The 19100-nt window shown below is 37.2% G+C and overlaps 1 long non-coding RNA gene across 3 annotated transcripts; it reads left to right on the top strand.

Moving 5' to 3' along the window:
• The first annotated feature begins 5325 nt into the window (after positions 1-5325).
• On the top strand, positions 5326-18321 carry LOC148842099 (uncharacterized). 3 transcript variants are annotated; one of them, XR_016102829.1, is made up of 4 exons: positions 5326-5823; positions 14159-14247; positions 17826-17927; positions 18030-18321. It is a non-coding gene; the product is annotated as an uncharacterized LOC148842099 (long non-coding RNA). The 3 variants fall into 3 exon arrangements; XR_016102828.1 differs by having other exon boundaries at positions 18020-18321; XR_016102827.1 differs by lacking the exon at positions 18030-18321 and having other exon boundaries at positions 17826-17964.
• The last annotated feature ends 779 nt before the right edge of the window (positions 18322-19100 follow it).

The raw sequence follows: 19100 nt of genomic DNA, 5'->3' as shown, positions 1-19100 counted from the left end.
AAGCCGTAAAGGTGTGGATTCCGTACATCTGTCCTCAAGAATGATGGGCAAGGTATACCGAAATATATAGGTTATCAGGACACAAAAGCTGCGTGGTTTGGAGACTATTCAGGTGTATCTAGTTTGTTTCATTGTTTATCTACTAGAATCATTTTGATACTATTCGGGATCAGGTTTCATTGCATCACATTTCAAGGATGTTTTATCGAAATGACTTGAGTTCTCCACTGTGATAATATTGCCAGAACGATCTACGATTCTTCTATTGAAAATTGTAAGGTAATTTTGTTTTAAAAAAAGGATTGATAATTATAGGAGTCTGGTTCTAGATTGTTGGGAATAGATTTTCATATTTGGGATGGTGATTTGATGGAATTGCCTGAAAGGATGTGGTATTGCTTCTGTCAAGACAAAATCATTTGTGTTTCTTTTTTGTTATTTTATACTTACTTTTCTCTGTTTTTCATAGTAAGATACTAAGATTATTGGCTATATTAAGTACTATCTGTATATATAAAAGGCCATTACTCAATATTGGTCCCAACTATCTAGGTTCTTGAGAGGAGTAGAATGGATATGGTACCTTCTAGGATTTGCATGTAATATATCAAATTAATAAATGCAGGAAAATGGTTGTTTATCGTAGTTGTATATTGTTAAGGTTGGTGGAGATTTAATTGGGTAGACTTGTATGTCGTAGTTGCCTTTAGACCTGTTCATGGGTCGGGCTTCAGGCTTGATTTTACATTACGTTAGACTTGGGCTTTGGATTGGATCCATTCAAATTTTGGAAAAGCCAGTCTAACTGCTTATTCCATGTATAATGTTTACCCCTTCCATTCATTATGGTGGGCTTTCAATGGAAAAGGTATTTGGCATGTCAATTTTGATTGTCTTGGAAGTTTGAGAACAGGAAGGTTTTATACTTTTTATTTGCAGTGGAACACCTAACACCTAAAGCATGGGAAAGGGAGCAAGGGGTCTTGGTAATATTTTTTCTTCAGCTTTAATTACTAAAGCCCCAAAGGCTAAAGTTCCTTTTTAAGTCCAGGGTGCTGAAGGCCTTTTACGCCTGTGCACGTGGTGCAAGCTGTCAATAGTTGAAAGTAAGCTCCAAGTGATATCACTTCCTAAAAGGGATTATATCTGATAAGGGCAACTTTTGGGTTTTATTATCTTATTATCAAAAAAAATAATATTTTATAACATAATTTCTAGAATATGGCGACTTTTTTGAAAAATATAAAAAAAAAGGTAGAAACACTTTTTCATCTCCTTCCTCCTTCAGACCATTGAACAAATCTCCCCACTTATGGTCTCTATCTTTCTCTTTCCTCCTCCTCCTCCTCCTCCTCCTCCTCCTTTCGATGGCCATGAAAGAGCTTCATCACCGCTTCCTGAACCGTTGGCCCTCCTTTCAGATCCACATCCACGCCCAAGATCGTCGGAACCCTCTGCTTCAGATCCTTGAAAGAATCGATGGCTTGGAATTCATAATAGCAGCGAGCGACTGCTGGTTATTTGGTGGGCGAATGTGTTCTTCTAACTGTTTTAGAAGAACTCATAGTAACTTTGCTCCAAACTCATATGAAGAAGAAGAAGAAGAAGAAGAAGGAGAGGCATAAGAAGAAATAAGAGGAAGAAGAAGAAAGAGGAGGAGATTTGTTAGGTGGTCTCAAAGAGGAAGAAGAAGAAGAAAGAGGAGGATGAGGAGGAAAGAGAAAGATTGAGACCGGAGGTGGGGAGATTTGTTAGGTGGTCTCAAGGAGGAAGGAGATAAACAATGTTTCTACAAATTTTTGATATTTTTTAAAAAAGTTACCCTATTCTATAAATTATGTTAAAATATTATTTTTATTGATAATAAGACCAAAAAGTTACCCTTATTAGCCATAATCCCTTTATAAAATACAACCTATGCTGTTTTGGGAGCCTGTTGTAAATGACATCTCATAATAACCGTGGTAAAACGGTATTTATATTCAATACTTTTTTAGTTGAAAAGACAAACAGGACCTGAATTATCTAAGGTATGTGTAGAGGCTCCCAAAACAACCCATGTTATCTTTTTCCAAATAGCCAAAGTGATGCCATTACAAGATCATCATCATATCTACCTAATTAGTGACATTTTTCTTTATTCATCACTAATTTTTAAATTTTTAGTGATGGTCTTGATTGTCATTATACATCTTAAGATCCTCAAAGACCATCTTTTAAGCAGTATTTTTTTTTGTTACAATTATTATTAAGGATGAATTAAAGATTATCAGATTACCACCCTATATTAGAGGGCAGTGACAATTGGTCCCCCAAACTTTCATTTATGGCATATACCCCTTTGCACTTTTGGATTCTAATTCTTTACCCCCACTGTTACGTAGCGTCTTCGATTAAAAATGCAAATGTGCTAATAGCGTGATTTGAACATGGAACATCTCGCGCGTGGTGCCTAAAGCCTTAACCCTTAAACTCTCCATCAAACCATTTGGCCATGTCATGCATTGAAATATTTAACGATATAACACATTTTCTATTAATGTCTGTTCAAATAAATAATCAATATTTACATTTAACAACTCTAATTAAAAATTAAAATAAATAATATTTAAAATTAATATTTTATAAACAAATAGAATAAGTGATCTATCTTCTATATTTATATCAAAAGATGATTTTAATCTCAAGAAGTTTATACAAATAAAATATTAATAGTAGAATAATTACCTTACTAAAAATTTATAAAATTTCACATGATATATCTTACAAAATTTATATATTTTTATAATTATTAATTAATATTTTAATTAACATTAAATGACAAGATATTTATTATTTATAAAAAATAAAAATCTGTTTGCAAAATATTCAAGAATATAAGATTAAATTAAATTTATCAAATCCACTAATTTACATTTATCTGAAAAATTGATCTTTAATTTCAAAAAATTATATACAAATAGAAATTTCAATAATGAAATAATTATTTTAATAATTAAAAAATATGAATTTGCATATGATATATACCTTAGAAATTTTAACCAAATTTATATATTTTAAGTTAAAATTATATATATTTATAAATTATTAAATGATAATTAATTTATATTTAATATTTGGTTAACTTTTTTTTATGTTAAAATGTAAAAATAATAAAATAGAAAATAATTGATATAATAATTAGTATAAATATAGTAAGTCCATATTGGACTCTTAATTAATGCATTGTATGATATCTGTATCCATGCATTTTCAAAGTGTATCCGTATTCAAATTGTACGATATGATACTTGGTACCAATACCTTAATCCTTGCTTCTACATTGAAATTCCACAAAATAGCACCAATGTTCATCTTCAACCTTACATAATTGACTTTATAAATAGGGTAAAATACAAAAACCTCCACTAAAGTTTTTGATAATCATAAAAAACTCCCCTAGTTTTACTTTAACAAAAACCTCCCTTGAACTTTTGAAGAACTTGACAAAAACCTCCCTTTTGTCATTGATTTAGATTAATCTGATGTATCATTTTTTTTCAAATACCTATTTTACCCTTTTTTAAATTATGCATCAATTTCAATTTTTCATTCAAAATCTCCCTTCGACCTCTTTTCCTATCCTTGAACTCCACCGGATTACTTTTCAATCTTTCATCATTTTTTTCCCTTTTTAAATTTCTTTCTCTTTCCACATTGATTGGTGGTCTCTCTGTGTCTCTCTCGGGAGAGTTTGGACAGAGGTTTTTATGATTCTTTTCATAGTTATCTTCTTGCTTGGCCTTGTCAAGTTTTGGATTTGATTGTGAAGTGTTCTCTCCCCTCTTTTTTGAGGTACTTCGTAAAGATCTGACTTGCAGAGCAAAGAATCTCTCTTGAACACCTTTTTTTTGGGTGGCATGCATAAAAGCCAATGGATCCCCCTCTATTTCGAAGCATCCCAGACTCCCTCCCTTCTCTATCTCCCATACAAGCAACGATGTCAAAGTTCGTGACTACTGTGTTTCGGTGCTGCTCTGTGCCACCTACCATGTTTCCTTAGCTCTCATTGATAGTAAGCTCTATCGGCTCTCCATCACAATGCGAGTTTCAATTAGAGTCACATTTCTGGTAGTTTACTGTTCTTTCCTTGTGTTTTCCGCTTTTTGTTTATGCATCCTTGAACCTTAACCTATGTTTAACTCCTATGTTTTTTCGAATCAGCAGAGAGTCTAGATTCAGGTTTCTTTTAGAAACCAAGATTCTTTCCTTTGCAAACACTCACTCCTGATTGGTTTCACACTTCACGTGTAGTTTAAAAAAGTGAAAATAACCAGTACATTGAACCCTTGTGTCACTTCGAGATTGATGAGTTCCTTTGTGAAAATAGATTTCTATTTAGTGATTATGCACAACTTCGTGAAAATAGGTTTCAATCTTGATGACTAGATCGTAGTTCTATATGTTTGGTTGGAAATTGTTGCGTTCCTCCTCTTCAAAGTTCAAATAGAGGTATTTTGAGATTTTTTTTTCTATTTTCAAATAGAGGCATTTCAGTAACATATGCAAAATAGTTTAAAAAGGGTAAAATGGGTATAACAAATTGATACATCATTTTAATGTTTTTCATCTAATCAATGACATAAGGGAGGTTTTTGTCAAATTCTTCAAAAGTTTAAGAGAGGTTTTTGTTAAAATAAAAAACTATAAGAGAGGTTTTTATGGTTGTTAAAAATTTTAGGAAGGTTTTTGTATTTTACCAATATGGTTTTTATTTCATGCTTTAACTAATTAACTTTTTTTTAAGGCTTCGTTTGTTTGTGATACAAATGCCGAATCGGAGTATTTATGTACTCTGGTTTGTATTTGCGAACTTTTATTTGTTTCAGAGCAAAATTGTATTTTTCAACACTTTTGTACTGTAAAAAGAAAGCATTAATGTACCTATTTTTTGGATGCAAATTTATATTCTCTTAATAATTAATTTTTTGACTAAACTTAAGACATTAAAGCATATGATATTTGGAGCATTTAATGATGGCCCATATTTTTGCACCCATTTCAAACAAATAAGATGAATACAAAAACGATTTAAAATGTAAATCATATTTGTATTCATGAACCGAAAATGGGTAAATATGTGGCATAGATATTTGCGTTTGGATTGAAACCCAACATAGCCTAAAAAACTTTATCTAATTGACTAAATTTACTCTTAATGTAATTATTCCATCGTTGCCAAAATAAAGAAGTGAAATGTCAAATTTATCCTCGGCTATCTCTCAAAATTTCAAAATAAAAACTGAAAAAATTGAGTAATAAGAGGAAACAGATCGGAGCTCCAATGATGATGCTTCAGATACGTAAAAATCTTTCAACAACAAAGTATGCCAAAAGCAACTTCCGCCAAAAGAAAACCGAAAAAGGGGAAGTGAGGATTGTTATCACATCAGAGATAGAAACCAAAATACAGATCCTTCAACTTCTGGACTGTCGTTTTTATTGCTCTGTTGTGCCACTTTGAGTGTTCGATAACTTGTGAAACAAGACAAGGAATTTCTGTGACCGGTGAGAAATCTTCATAATTTTGTTGAAGAAGAAGAAGAAGAAGAAGAAGAAGAAGAAGAAGAAGAAGAGGAGGAGGAGGAGGAGGAGGAGGAGGAGGAGGAGTAAATGGACTTCTGTAAGAGGTACCGGGAATACATGCGAGGGCAGTAGAAACAATTACCTGGGGTTGAATTCAAGAAGCTCAAGAAAATTTTGAAAAGTGCATGAGAGATTTTTTATTACAACAAGGCAACGATGGGGAACTTGAGGTCTCAACATGTCCCCAACAATGCCTAGGTATTCTTTCCTTTGGTTTTTTGATGTTATAACTTATAATGTAGATCCTATTGTTTGATTTGATGGCTTCCTTTATTAGGGATCGCTCTTTGTCTCAATGCCCTTTTCCCATATTTTTTCGTTTGCTCTTCCATTGTTTTCTTTTACATTTTAGGTTGTTTAATATTGCTAATAGACGACCATTGTTCTGATGCGATATCTTTGCTGTATGTGGTAAATGGATTGACAATAATCATGGCTGAGTCACTGGTCATTGTCAACTCGATCTTTTTTTTCGTTTCCTATGTATGACTTATCAGAAAATAAGGGGGGATTGTCAAGAGATTTTGTCTCTATTTTTCATGTTTTTTTTTTTCTAATATATTTGTTTTGTCAAGAAGAAAGCTTTTCATGTTTTGGGTTTATAAGTTATAACCCTTTGAATTGGAAGATAATTTGAGTCAAGTCTTGAGATTGTCTTATTCAGGTACATGATCCAAAACTACTTACCAAGTTAAAGAAATGCAGTTTTTATCTCTTTTTTTTTTTCTTTTGATTATCTATTGGAATTATATAAAATTGTATCTTTCTGAAAACACCAAAAGCTTGAAAGCCGTTTGGAAATTTGAAGTTTTAAACTTCTAATTCACAGAATGCTGCATAGGTGGGAGACATAGATGGTTTCTTGCTTTAATGTTTCTTTGGTTCTATTTTTCGGTTTATTTGTTTCCTGGATACCACACAACACAAGAAAGAGCCTCCGTGTATTCTTTTTTTTTTTCCTCTCAAATAACCTACAATGCAGGCACAAATGGTTATTCTTTGGTTGCTGCTGAAGAAAATGATGGGAAACTTACCATTGTTCTGCTATTAGTCTCAAGGTTGAGGACGATGAACAGTTTACAGGAAGGGTAAAAAGTAAGGGCAGAGTTAGTCAATTAGTTATATCATAAGGGTAGTTTAAGAAATTTGCCCATATTATTCATGTGTATAAACTGCTTTAAAATTGTTCCAATCAACAGAGCAGCGGGCGTAGAGGAGAGGAAGAGAAGAGAGAAAACTCAAACTCATATTGGCAGTGCCAGTCTTTTTATTATATATACTAGGGCGACTGTACAACTTAAAAAAGGAAGAAAAAGACCAAAATACCTCTTGTGGCATACACCAAATATTACATCACTCCCCCTCAAGTTGGGGCATAGATGTCAATCATCCCTAACTTGTCACATAGATCATAATGGCGCAAGGAATTCAATCCCTTAGTAAAGACATCTGCAAGTTGTTCCTTTGAGCTAATGTAAGGGGTGCAAACTTCTCCTTTCTCAAGATTCTCTCCGATAAAATGCTTATCAACTTCAATATGCTTGGTTCTATCATGGAGAACTGAATTTGCAACAATGTTGATAGCTGCTTTGCTGTCACAATAGAGTGACATAGGGTCTTTAGCTTGGAAACCCAATTCACTTAAAAGGTTCTTGATCCATAGTAGCTCTGCAACTCCATGTGACATGGCCCTATATTCTGCTTCTGCACTGGATTGGGCAACCACACTCTGTTTCTTACTCCTCCAAGTAACAAGATTTCCCCCTACAAAGGTACAATAACCACTGGTGGATTTCCTATCATCTACCGAGCCGGCCCAATCAACATTAGTATAAATTTCAACTCTCATATGCCCATGCTTCTTGAACAATAGGCCTGTCCCTGGGAATTTCTTCAAATATCTCAGTATCTTGTTTGCCACTTCCAGATGTGCTACCTTAGGAGCATGCATAAACTGGCTGAGAACCCCCATAGCATATGCTTTGTTAGGCCTAGTCATGGATAAATAAAGTAGTCTCCCCACAAGTCTTTGGTACTGCTTTGGATCCTTCAAAAGCTCACCACCACAGTCCCCAAGTTTATGATTCACATCTATAGGAGTATTGGCAGGTTTGGCCCCAAGTTTTCCTGTATCTTTCAGGAGATCTAGGGTGTATTTCCTTTGAGAGATGAAGATGCCCTATTGGGAGCGGGCCACTTCAATTCCAAGGAAGTAATGCAATGGACCTAGATCCTTCACTTCAAATTGTGTAGCTAGGAACCTTTTTAACCTTTGTATCTCTGAGACCTAGTCACCGGTAATGACAATATCATCCACATAAACAATCAGAGCTGTTGTTTTCCCTTGTTCCTTCTTAACAAAGAGCGTGTAATCAGATTGACATTGCCTGAACCCCATTTGTTGAACTGCCTGGTGAAATCTGCTAAACCAAGCCCTTGGTGATTGTTTTAGGCCGTATAAGGACTTCTTTAATTTGCACACTTTTTGCTCTTACCCTTAGCACAAAAAACAGGAAGTTGAGTCATGTATACTTCCTCTTCCAAATCCCCATTCAAGAAGGCATTTTTAATGTCTAGTTGATGAAGCTCCCAGTCAAGGTTTGCCGCCAAAGAGATAAGAACCCAGATAGAATTCATTTTTGCCACATGCACAAAAGTCTCAGCATAGTCAACACCATACACCCGTGTGAAACCCTTTGCAACCAATCTAGCCTTGTATCTCTCATCTGTGTCGTCTGCCTTGTGTTTCACAGAGAACACCCATTTGCACCCTACAGGTTCCTTTCCCTCGGGAAGATCCACCAGCTCCCATGTGCCATTTTTGTGGAGGGCATTGATTTCTTCCTTCATAGCCTCTGTCCACTTAGGAGAAAGGAGAGCATCTGTGACACTTTAGGAACTGAGACATTATCGATTTTATATAGAAAATCACGAAATGAAGGTGAGACATTTTCATAGGATAAGAATTGAGCCATTGGAGGAACTGAGACATTATCAATTTTAGATAGGAAAGCACAAAATGAAGGTGAGACATTTTCATAGGATAAGAATTGAGCCATTGGTGGTGTGTGGTGCATGATCTAACCCCCTTCCTTTTTGCAATAGGAAGGTCTAGATCACAATTTGAAGTGCCAATATCATTGGGTTCAGAAGTTTCAACAGGAATAATAATACCTGGATGAGGGCATTGATTCAGCTCCTGACAGTCCGATGGCATTGATTGCGTAGTCTCAGGCTATTCCTTGGCTATTGAACTCTGTTGGCCTTGACTTCTATAACGTTGTCTCCGAAAGACACGAAATGGAGGAGGGTCAGGTGGGGAAGGCAACGAGATTGGAATCTGTATCTGTTTCTCCTCACCAAGATTCTCCCCTTGAGGAGAAACAGAAAAGAAGGGAACACTTTCAAAGAACGAGACATCCATAGAGACAAAATATTTCCTTGAAACTGGATCAAAACAATGATAACCCTTTTGAGAAAGGGGATATCCAAGAAAAACACACATAATAGCCTTAAGATCAAGTTTACCCCGAGTAGGGGAGAGATCATGGATGAAGAACTGGCACCCAAAGACACGGATGGGTATGGGAAACATTAGAGCCTTGGGGAAGAGGAGCTGGTGAGGGAACCTATATTCCAACAACCGAGAGGGCATCCTGTTGATAATATATGTGGTAGTCATAACAACATCAAACCAAAATCTTTTTGGAACTTGCATCTGCAACAAGAGTCCTCGAGCAACTTCTAAGATGTGACGGTTTTTTATCTCTGCAACCCCATTTTGTTGGGGAGTCCTGCACATGAGCTCCTGTGAATAGATCCACAGGACATAAAGAAGTTGGAGAGGTCACCATGAAAGTACTCCTTGGCATTGTCTGATTGAAAGACCTGAATCTCTGTCTGAAATTGGGTGTAGACCATTTGTTGGAAATCTTTCACAAGCTTAGGAACTTCTCATGAGTGCATAGGGTACACCCAAGTGAATCGTGAAAAATCATCAATAAAAGAAATAAAGTACTTGTAGCCATTCCCAATTGGAATATTCACAGGTCCCCAAACATCAGAGTACACAATATGGAAAGGAAAATCCGATATTTTATTACGCAAAGAAAACGAGGTTCTACAATGCTTGCTTAGTTGACACACTTGACACTGAAAATCATTAACAGAAGCAAACTTAAATAAATTTGGAAATAAGTACTTCAAAGACTTAAAAGACAAATGACCCAAACGATGGTGCCACAAAAAAAAAAGACTATTACTAGACTGACTCGAAGACTCTGAAACTGCAAAACCAACTTTATTCTCTAGCACATAGAGGCCATCGACCATGCTCCCTCTACCAATAGTCCTCCCGGAAGCCACATCCTAAAAAACACAAGAATTGGGAAGGAAAGTTACTGAGTAGTTCAAAGCATGTGTAATACTACTGGTGGATAACAAATTAATAGGCATTTTTGGGACATGCAAAACATTTTGTAATGAGAGACCAAAAGGTAAAGATATAGATCCTCGACTAGCAATGTAGGAGAACGATCCACCAGCAAGCCTCACTTTATCTTTTCCAGATAAAAGGATATATGATTGAAACAAAGTTGACTTACCAGTCATATGGTTGGAGGCACTAGAGTCAATAAACCACAGAGACTCTAGGGGATTAGTAGTCACATGAAAGGCAGAGGTTAAGTTACCTGAGGAAGAAGCAAATGAGATAGAAGGTGCAGGTCTAGAATCTGTTTGTCTGAAAGCCCTACCATACTGCTCCAAATGGTTATAGAAGGAGCTGATAATATCTTCCTTGGGATCAGAACTAGAGGGACAATCTGGAGACTCATGTGAGGCATGCAAGGCAAGATTGGCAGAGGTGAACTTCTTCTGAGTTGGCTTCTTGTTCTGTTCTGCTGCTGATTTCTTGTTGAGTTCTTGTGCCCATTTTGGCTTTTCATGCAGTTCCCAACATGTCTCACGGGTGTGTCTAGACTTTTGGCAGTGAGTGCACCACAATTTATCCTTATCATCCACCTTTTTCTGATTTTCCCCCTTCCTAGCTGAATGGTGTTACTTCTTACGGCTAAAGCTATGGTCTCCCCCTCAGGAGGATTCATAACAGACCTCCTACTTTCCTCGAACTGAACTAAAGCATGCACCTCTTGGACAAACGGGAGATCCTTGCTGCCCAAAATCTGTACCCGGATAGGTTCATACATGGGGTTAAGGCCAAGAAGGAAAGCAAACACCCATTGCTGGGAGACCAACTGTTTGTAGGCCTTGTCATCTTTCTCACTTTCCCATTCAATGGTTTGGTAGTAGTCCAATTCCTTCCAGACAGATGTGAGAGCAGAGTTGTAGGCTGATAAACTCCTCTACCTTGCTTGCATGTTGAAGATTCAGCCTATAGCTGATAAATCCGTGGATATTGTCTCTGTTCTGAGTATGTTGCCTTGGCTTGATCCCAAATTTCTTTGGCTGTCTCAGCCCACATGAAATTTTGCTTGACAGAAGGCAGCATTGGGGTCAAGAGCCAAGACATTATCATGCAATTTTCCTGGTCCCACTCATCATACTCAGCAGTACCAGCTTTAGGTTCCTTTGTCTTCTCAGTTATATATCCAGCCTTACCCCTGGCAATGATGTACAGTCGCATCTCCTTGGACCAAGCTAAGTAGTTTCTGCCGTCCAAGGGGGTAATGGTCATAAGGAAAGTGCAGGGTCTCATAACCACCAGACTTCCTTCCTTGATGTGAGGTAGTTTCTGAAGTTGCAGAATCTTCAGAATTCATGGGAGCCGAGTGAAGGCAGCAGACACGAACTGATTACAGTCCTTACCCAACTAGGTAAATACAAAAAACTGCTAAAACAGACTACAGCCCTTGCTGTCACAGATTTTCACAGATCTGAGAGGTGTCTTCTTAAGGCAATACGAACTACATAAAACATTTAAAGAGGCTGCTGCCCTCTGTCAGTCGAACCAGGTCACTTATGACCTACCAAGGTTCCGCAAACATGAAGATTGTTGGGTCTTCACACCCACAAAAAGGGATACACTCCCTTTATACCATTCGGTCAAGCAGAATAACTTAACCAGTTCTTGGTTTCAACACCAAGAACTGAAAAAAAAGGAGGTTATTTAAGCTTCTGTTCGTATTCAGTCCAGAGTCTCTGTAGTCTCCAACCCAGGAACAACAAAAAACACAGGAAGAGAACACCGACCTCTTGGGGAGATTCAATCAGTCATCCACTGGCCTCTGGGTGTCGTATTAATCAGTTGCAGTCCAAGAAACAGGGGCAGGACAAGAACGAACAGTCTTCAAATGGAGTTCGCGTGCGTCTCTTCCATTCTCAGTCCAGAGGAGCAGGAAAGAGTTTCGACTTGCAGGAGATGATTTACAGAGAACTGTCCTGCTCTGATACCATGTTCCAATCAACAAAGGAGTGGGCGAAGAGGAGAGGAAGAGAAGAGAAGGGGAGAAAGAGAAAACTCAAACTCATACTGGCGGCGCCAGTCTTTTTATTATATATACTAGGGTGACCATACAAATTAAAAAGGTAAAAAAGACCAAAATACCCCTTGTGGCATACACCAAATATTACATAAAAATTGCCTGTAAGTTTGTATGTATAGATCAAACAGTTGGACTCTTTGATATGTGACCTGCCAAAATAGTCCCAAAATTAAGGAAATGGAGATTTAGAAATGTTTAACAAGCACATGACAGTCACATGCGAATTAATTGACCAATTGCTAATGAAAAGGCCATAGTATTGGAATCTGAAAGTTCAGGGGGTATTTGTCGCAAACTAAATATCAAGAAGCCCCTTGCCTTCTTTTTGCAACCCTCCATCAGAACAGAGCCTTAAATTCAATTCAGATGGAGCTTTTCTTGATCCCCAGCATGCTACTTTTGGAATTGTAGTCCAAGAGGTTCTTTTTGTGGCTGTCTTATGGTCCTAGTAAAGCTAGTTCTCCGATTCATGCTAAAGCTCTGGCAAAGCCTTAAAATTGGCAAAGACTTTAAATGTCAATTCTATAGTTTTGGAAAGTGATTATGAACAGATAATTCAGACCTTAACTCATGCTATCTCGGGTTGTCAAAATGAAATTTTCTTTTGTGTTTAAGGATATTGTGCTTTTATGCAGGAATTTAGATGTCTCCTTCAGTTGGGTTCAAAGAGACTCAAACAGAGCTGCTCACGCTACAGCCCAAAGGGGCCTCAATCATTCAGTTGTTCTGCTCAACCTAAGATCCTTCTTGATGATCGTTCTTCTTTCTTTGTTAATTATGTGCTTTAGTTTGTAGTGTTGTTATTTTGCTGGTTGGCTTTCTTTTCTTTATCTTGTTTGCTTATATATATCAGGAGGCAAGTGCCACTACACCAAAAATACAGGGGATGGTTGTCTATAATTTACCCTATTGGAGTATTGGTAAATAGTCCATAGGCTGCGTTTGTTTGTGATACAAACACAAAACTGGTACATTTATGTACTCCGTTACCTCTTATGTGTATTCTTGTTTTGTAGGCAGAGTTTTCAGTAAATCTGCCCTGTTTCTCATGGATCCAGATGGGTATGTGTTCAGTTGTGCATTGACCTAGTTGAATTCCTCGGTAGAAGTTCTACAAGCTTTATCATAATAGGCATTAAGGGTTTTCAGTTTTCCACTTTCTTTTGTCATCTATCCTGTGGAAGTATTTTTCTAAAATTGAACTGCAACTAATGTAACTAGCACTAGAACTTGAGCTTCAAAATGATCTAATTAAAAAGGAGGTTATACATTTTTACTCCTGCATAAAAGAAATGAATTAAAATAAGGATAAAAGTTAAAAAGAAGAGAAGGCACATCACCTTGATACATATACAGTGCAGGTTTTGGAAGAAGCTCCATGGTCCTCAATATGGGGTGTTGATCAGTTTTAGATGGGCAACTCCTGGGTATTGTCATCTCCTTTGAAGATGTCTGACCACATTCATGGAACATGTGTAGTCCATTGAAAAATTCCTGAAAATTTTCTGAACCCATTGCTCTATGTACAATATGGATCCCTTTCATGGTTATGCATATTATCCAAAAAATGATCTAGGTCTCTTTAAATGGCTCTTTCTAGCTCTTTTTTTTTTCCTGCCAAAGCCACTAAACCTATGGTCCCAATTGATGGGGTTTACCTCCAACATCTTGAACGGACCTATAATGGCTCTTCTTCAGACCCATTGCTTAGTACTTGAGAGGAAATTGGGACCACTGCATCAGTAGCCAATAAGGTACACAATATATTATGATTTTGGATGTATGTAGGCCAAATAATGATGTTTGTTTAATATACTTTTCATGATCTTTTGCTTCATTTGTTCTTTGGTTTTATGCTTTTAATTTTCTCAACTTCTCTAGTTCTCTTAGAATTTTATGGAAATAGAAAAAAAAAATATAACAGAAGTTTGGTCTTTTGACAAGAGAAACAAATTGCATCTCATGTACATTAATTACCTCTCCAGTCATCAGTCACCACTACCAAGGTTAATATAGAACATGATCCACAGATTCAAATCGGGCCAGTCTCCTTCAGCCATACAAGGTCAACTGAAGGCACTATCTTGGTTCATTTGTCACAAAAATAAGCTCCAGTGAGGTGAGTATGCAAACATGATAGTTCTAGCTTAGCTATATATATATGCAAGCTATTAGAGTCGTCCCCATCCTCATTTACATCCCCAGTTATAGTTATGTTTGTTGGTTCGGCTGTTTTTAGTGTTTGTGTTAGTCATATTTGTGTCTTAAGTTCTTAGTTATTGGGCCTAAACTTGTTTAATGTTTTATTTGTTTTATTTGTCTAGGTGTCCCATCACTAATCAGGGACATTCTAGTCCATTCATGTAACATTATTTTACAATCATCTATATAAGAGTGTAGGGCTGGCTGAAGAGAAAAGCTGCCTTTCTCAAATCTTCTTCTCTTCTTCTTCTTCTTTTCCTTCTTTGGCTGCTGTATTCCAGCAAACAATTTTTTCCTAAAAGGAAGAATGGTTAAAGGATACGTTTGACAATAAGGAAGATAAAGGGAATTCCTTTTTATGACAGCTGTCTTTCTCATCCAAATCTTCATTTTTCTTTTTCTCTTGCACCACTTTTTTTTGCTAGATGAACCATCTATAGGTCTAGATACTGAGATGGAGTTGGTGTGGTCCCTGGTTCAAGTACTTCAAAAGGTTTTCTTAGAACCGTCAAAGGGGGATTCCCGAATTTGGACCCTTTCTTCTTCTGGCTCTTTCAGGTGTGGCTCCTTTTTCAATGCCCTGGCCCATTCTTCTTTTACTCCTGCCTTTCCCATCCCTTCTAAAGGTGTGGGGAAAACCGGTCCCACCTCGGGATGGAGCACTTTGTTGGGAAATAGCTTTGGAAAGAATTAATACTTGCGATCGTCTTCAAAAAGAGAGGCCTTTTTGGTGCTTGTCCCCGCACTGGTGTACCCTTTGTAAAGCTGATGGTGGACTCCCCCATCAAGCATTTGAAGCCTCTTCACCTATTCAGTTGGTAGCCAGATCAAAAAGAGGGGAAAAATCTTGTGGAGGTGCACTAAGGCAGCAGTTTGTTGGACGATTTGGGAGGAAAGGAACCAAAGGATATTTTCTGAAAAGAAAGAAGCAGGGACACAATTATAGAAGTGATTTCTTTGAGGGTAGCTAGCACAATGGGTAAAAACAATGAACCAATTTGAGGACACTTCAATAGAGACCATCATAAATAATTGGCAAGAGATAGCAGTCTTGGCTCCTAGTAGAGTCAATGTCCATCCGATGTGGCTCCCTCCGATAGAGGGCTTTATCAAACTCAACTTTGATGGGAGCAATGAAGGAAATCTAGGGCCATCAGAGGTTGGTGGTGTGTTTAGAACAGAGGCAGGTTCATTTATAGCACTTTTTTCAGGACCAATTGGAGTTGGAGATTCTTTGAGAGCAGAAATTCAGGCCCTCTTGGAGGGGGTAAAAAGGGCCAAGGAGTTGAATATAAATAGGTTGATTATCGAAGGAGATTCACAAGTGGTAATTGGCTGGATAGAGAAGGCAAATGATGGGTTATGGGCATACGTTAATGAAAGAAGGCAGTTCAAGTGGCTAACCCAAGGAATGGATGTGTGTGTCCGGTGGGTTAAAAGATGTGCTAATTCATTTGCAGATGCTTTGGCCAAACAGGGGGGTGGGAAGAAGTCAATTGTTTTGGGCTACTATGTAATTTTCCTGTTGGGGGGGGGGGGGTAAGAGGGTTTACCTCCCCCAAGCTTTGTATTTTAAACTTTTTTCTTAATTAATGAAAGTTTTTTGTTACTGGTAAAAAAATATAGGTCTAGATACATAGACTGAAAATATTGTGACCTATGATACCTGGCTACTTGTATAAGGGTACTGTTTGGTGTTGGATATTTCAATTTTCAGTGTAAATTCTGTATCTGGTACCCTATTCAGCCGTGTCCTTGTACCATATAGATAACATGGACCATAACCAGTGGTAGTAGTATAGTTGAACTGATCTAATGGAGTTTGAATTCTCCAATGTTTTACGTGTAACACTGAGCCAATCACAAGTAATAAACCTGGTCAATTCTATATCATGTGGGATGCTGGTGGTTGTGCTAGTAGTGGCCTTCATTCTTATAGGAACTCAAGTGAGGTGGCAGATATTGATTGGCCGAATGTCATCATTTAGACAAGGTGAACTGTATATATATTGGGGGTTATTCAATTTGGGGTCCACCTACTTAGCCAATTCAAGGGTGGTCTTGTCTATCTAATAGACACTTCAGTTTGGATAAATCATCTTCAAGTGGGTGAAGCAGCTGGATTACTTATCATAATCTATTATCCAATTGATCAATTTAGCTAGAGAATTGAACTTTTCTTCTCTAGCTTTATCCTGTAGCTAGATTGAAACTGGTTGCACGAATCACGTAGATTGAAACCAATCAGGACTGGTTTGGAGGATGTTTGATTCTGTTGGAGTTTTATTTTTCAAACAATGTCACCATGCCAACGCCACATAGGCGTTGGTGTTTATTTAGATTGAAACATTTATTTGGTTTGGTGTTTATCAATTAAACACTGAAAAACATAAATGCTTGGGTTTTGGTGCATTAAGCCATTGGGGAAAACATCAAATTCTCCAATAGGACCACTGATATATTCAGAACTGATCAAATGGATCTTTTTTTTTTAATTTAGTAAAATTTTCTGCTGGGTGTTTTCATTAAAACTTGTGAAGTTAGTTAATGAAGAGGAAGGTGTATTGGGGTATTGACTTCTACAGATCCTCTACAAAGTCTGTTGGGTGTTTCCATTTCAGGTCATATTTGTCCATACTTTGCAGGAAAGTGCCCAATGCAATATTTATTACTGAACTACCAAAATGCATTATAATAGTCACATACTTTTCAAGACATATAGGTGATTCCATGCAAAAGTTCAGTGCCTAGGCAGCTAAGCAATAGAATTTGATAAATAGAAAGCCTAAATTATGTATTAATTCCCTAGTTTCATATATCAATTAGCATTCGAGGATTTGCTTTTGTTGTTATTAAAGCAGGCTTTGCTGTTTTCTCTCTCCGCTAGACGCTAGTAGCTTCTATCAGCCTACTGCCTTTCCTTCTACCCATCACAAATTCTTCACTTCAGGCCGAAGAACCTGGCCATAAAGAGATCAAAAGAAAGGCCACAATTACAAATGAACCTCAGTGAGAATCTAGAAATTACATGTGATGTGGCCCTAAATAGCTGAGACTCCCCACCCTTTCCCTAGAAAAAATGTTCACCAACAAATTAGATAATCTTTGAAAGAACAAGAGACTCACTGTGGATCTAACCACTTTAATGAAACTTGCAGTTTTTGGCCAAACTCATCTTCCCTACTTATCCAACCATTAATCAAATAAGAATCACCCATTTATTTATACACGAGAGAAGCCCAAGGAGCTCATCAATGACCTTTTTTCTTTTTGACGATCCCAGAAAATTTTCCAGTCAAATTCATTCCGACATTTCCGAATTATACAGTAGAGTTTCTTATAACATAGAGAGAAGAGAATGGTGTCAGATTGTATTCCTTGCTTTATCAATGTGCATAAGTAATACAATACGGATTGCATAGCTTGCTCCTGAATTGCTTGTCCCACTCAAAACTATGGCTTGCTCATGATGGGGAAAATTACCGATCTTGCCAGGTTTAAGGTAAAGATGGAGGCGGACACAAACCGTGAGAAGAAATTCTTTTAATGCAGTTGACCCAATGAGATTAAAAGATGAATAACTAGCTACAGCATCAGGTCCGTGATCTTGCAGGTTCCCCAACAATCCTCTATGATACTTACAACTCCATAAACTTTGTTGCTTATTTCCATCTGGTTTTATTTGTAAGCTATGTTCAGCAAGCTTTCACGATCCAGAATTATGAATAGACCTGTTGTCTTGCCTGCTAATTCTAGATCTGTGACTGCTTTCCGGGATATTTGAGAGAATGGGGATGCGGCCACACTTGTCCCCAATGATGTACATCTTGGTGAGGACACAAATGGCTACTGTCCCCAGGCTTTACTGTTGATTGGACCAAATATGGGTGGATTCAAATGTATTAGATGTATTTGTATTAGAGAATGGATGATGAAATTTGTATTAGAGAATGTATCAATTTGAAACTGAGATGTATTAATTTGTGTGTTATTTCTTTTGGTAGAAAAATATTTTGTGACGCAAATGTATTTCATTTTAAAAATAAATGAAAAGCAGGAGTAATTTAAAAAGAAGTTATGGGTTATATGAACAAATATATATATATATATATATATATATTTGGCGACTGAGCGACTGCCGCTAAGCGTGCCAAACTTATATGGCAGTTTTACATTTGTAACATCACCTGAGAAAACTGCGGCTAGAACGTTTAGGACACAGAGAGGTGTAAATCAGGCCAGCTGCCTGCGGTCCGGTACAAACTTGGACCGGCCCATGGGCCGTGCCAGGCCTGGCATGACACGACTATGCGGGCCGTGCTGGGCCTGGGGTTTTAGGTCTACGGGCTGGCACGATACGACACAATCGAGCGGGCTATGTCACCTGTGGCCCATTGGCCGACATGGCCCAACCCATATAAATTATATATACTATATATATTTATATATTTTATATTGTTATATAATATTATATAAATTATAATTATATAATAATATATAGTATGTAATATATTAATAAAATAAATATTTTTTTAATTTTATTAAACTAATTTATTTAATTATTGCATATATAAGAAATTTTATACACAAATTCATATAAAATTAAAATTTTAAGTTTTTTGTCAATTTTTTTAAATAAATAGCTTTGGCCCGATGCACGGACCGACCTGGCCCAAGGCTTGGCCCACAGGCCAGCCTGGCCCGTGGCATGGCATGAGCTCGCATGGGCCTGGGCCATGGGCTATACTAGGCCAACCCCTAAAATTTTCA

The sequence above is a fragment of the Nelumbo lutea genome, chromosome 8 (assembly GCF_056320005.1).
Source record: "Nelumbo lutea isolate HS-2025 chromosome 8, American lotus-T2T, whole genome shotgun sequence".
NCBI lineage: Eukaryota > Viridiplantae > Streptophyta > Magnoliopsida > Proteales > Nelumbonaceae > Nelumbo > Nelumbo lutea.
The sequence above is the reverse complement of the archived record's forward strand: the minus strand, read 5'-3'. Positions and strand labels throughout refer to the sequence as shown.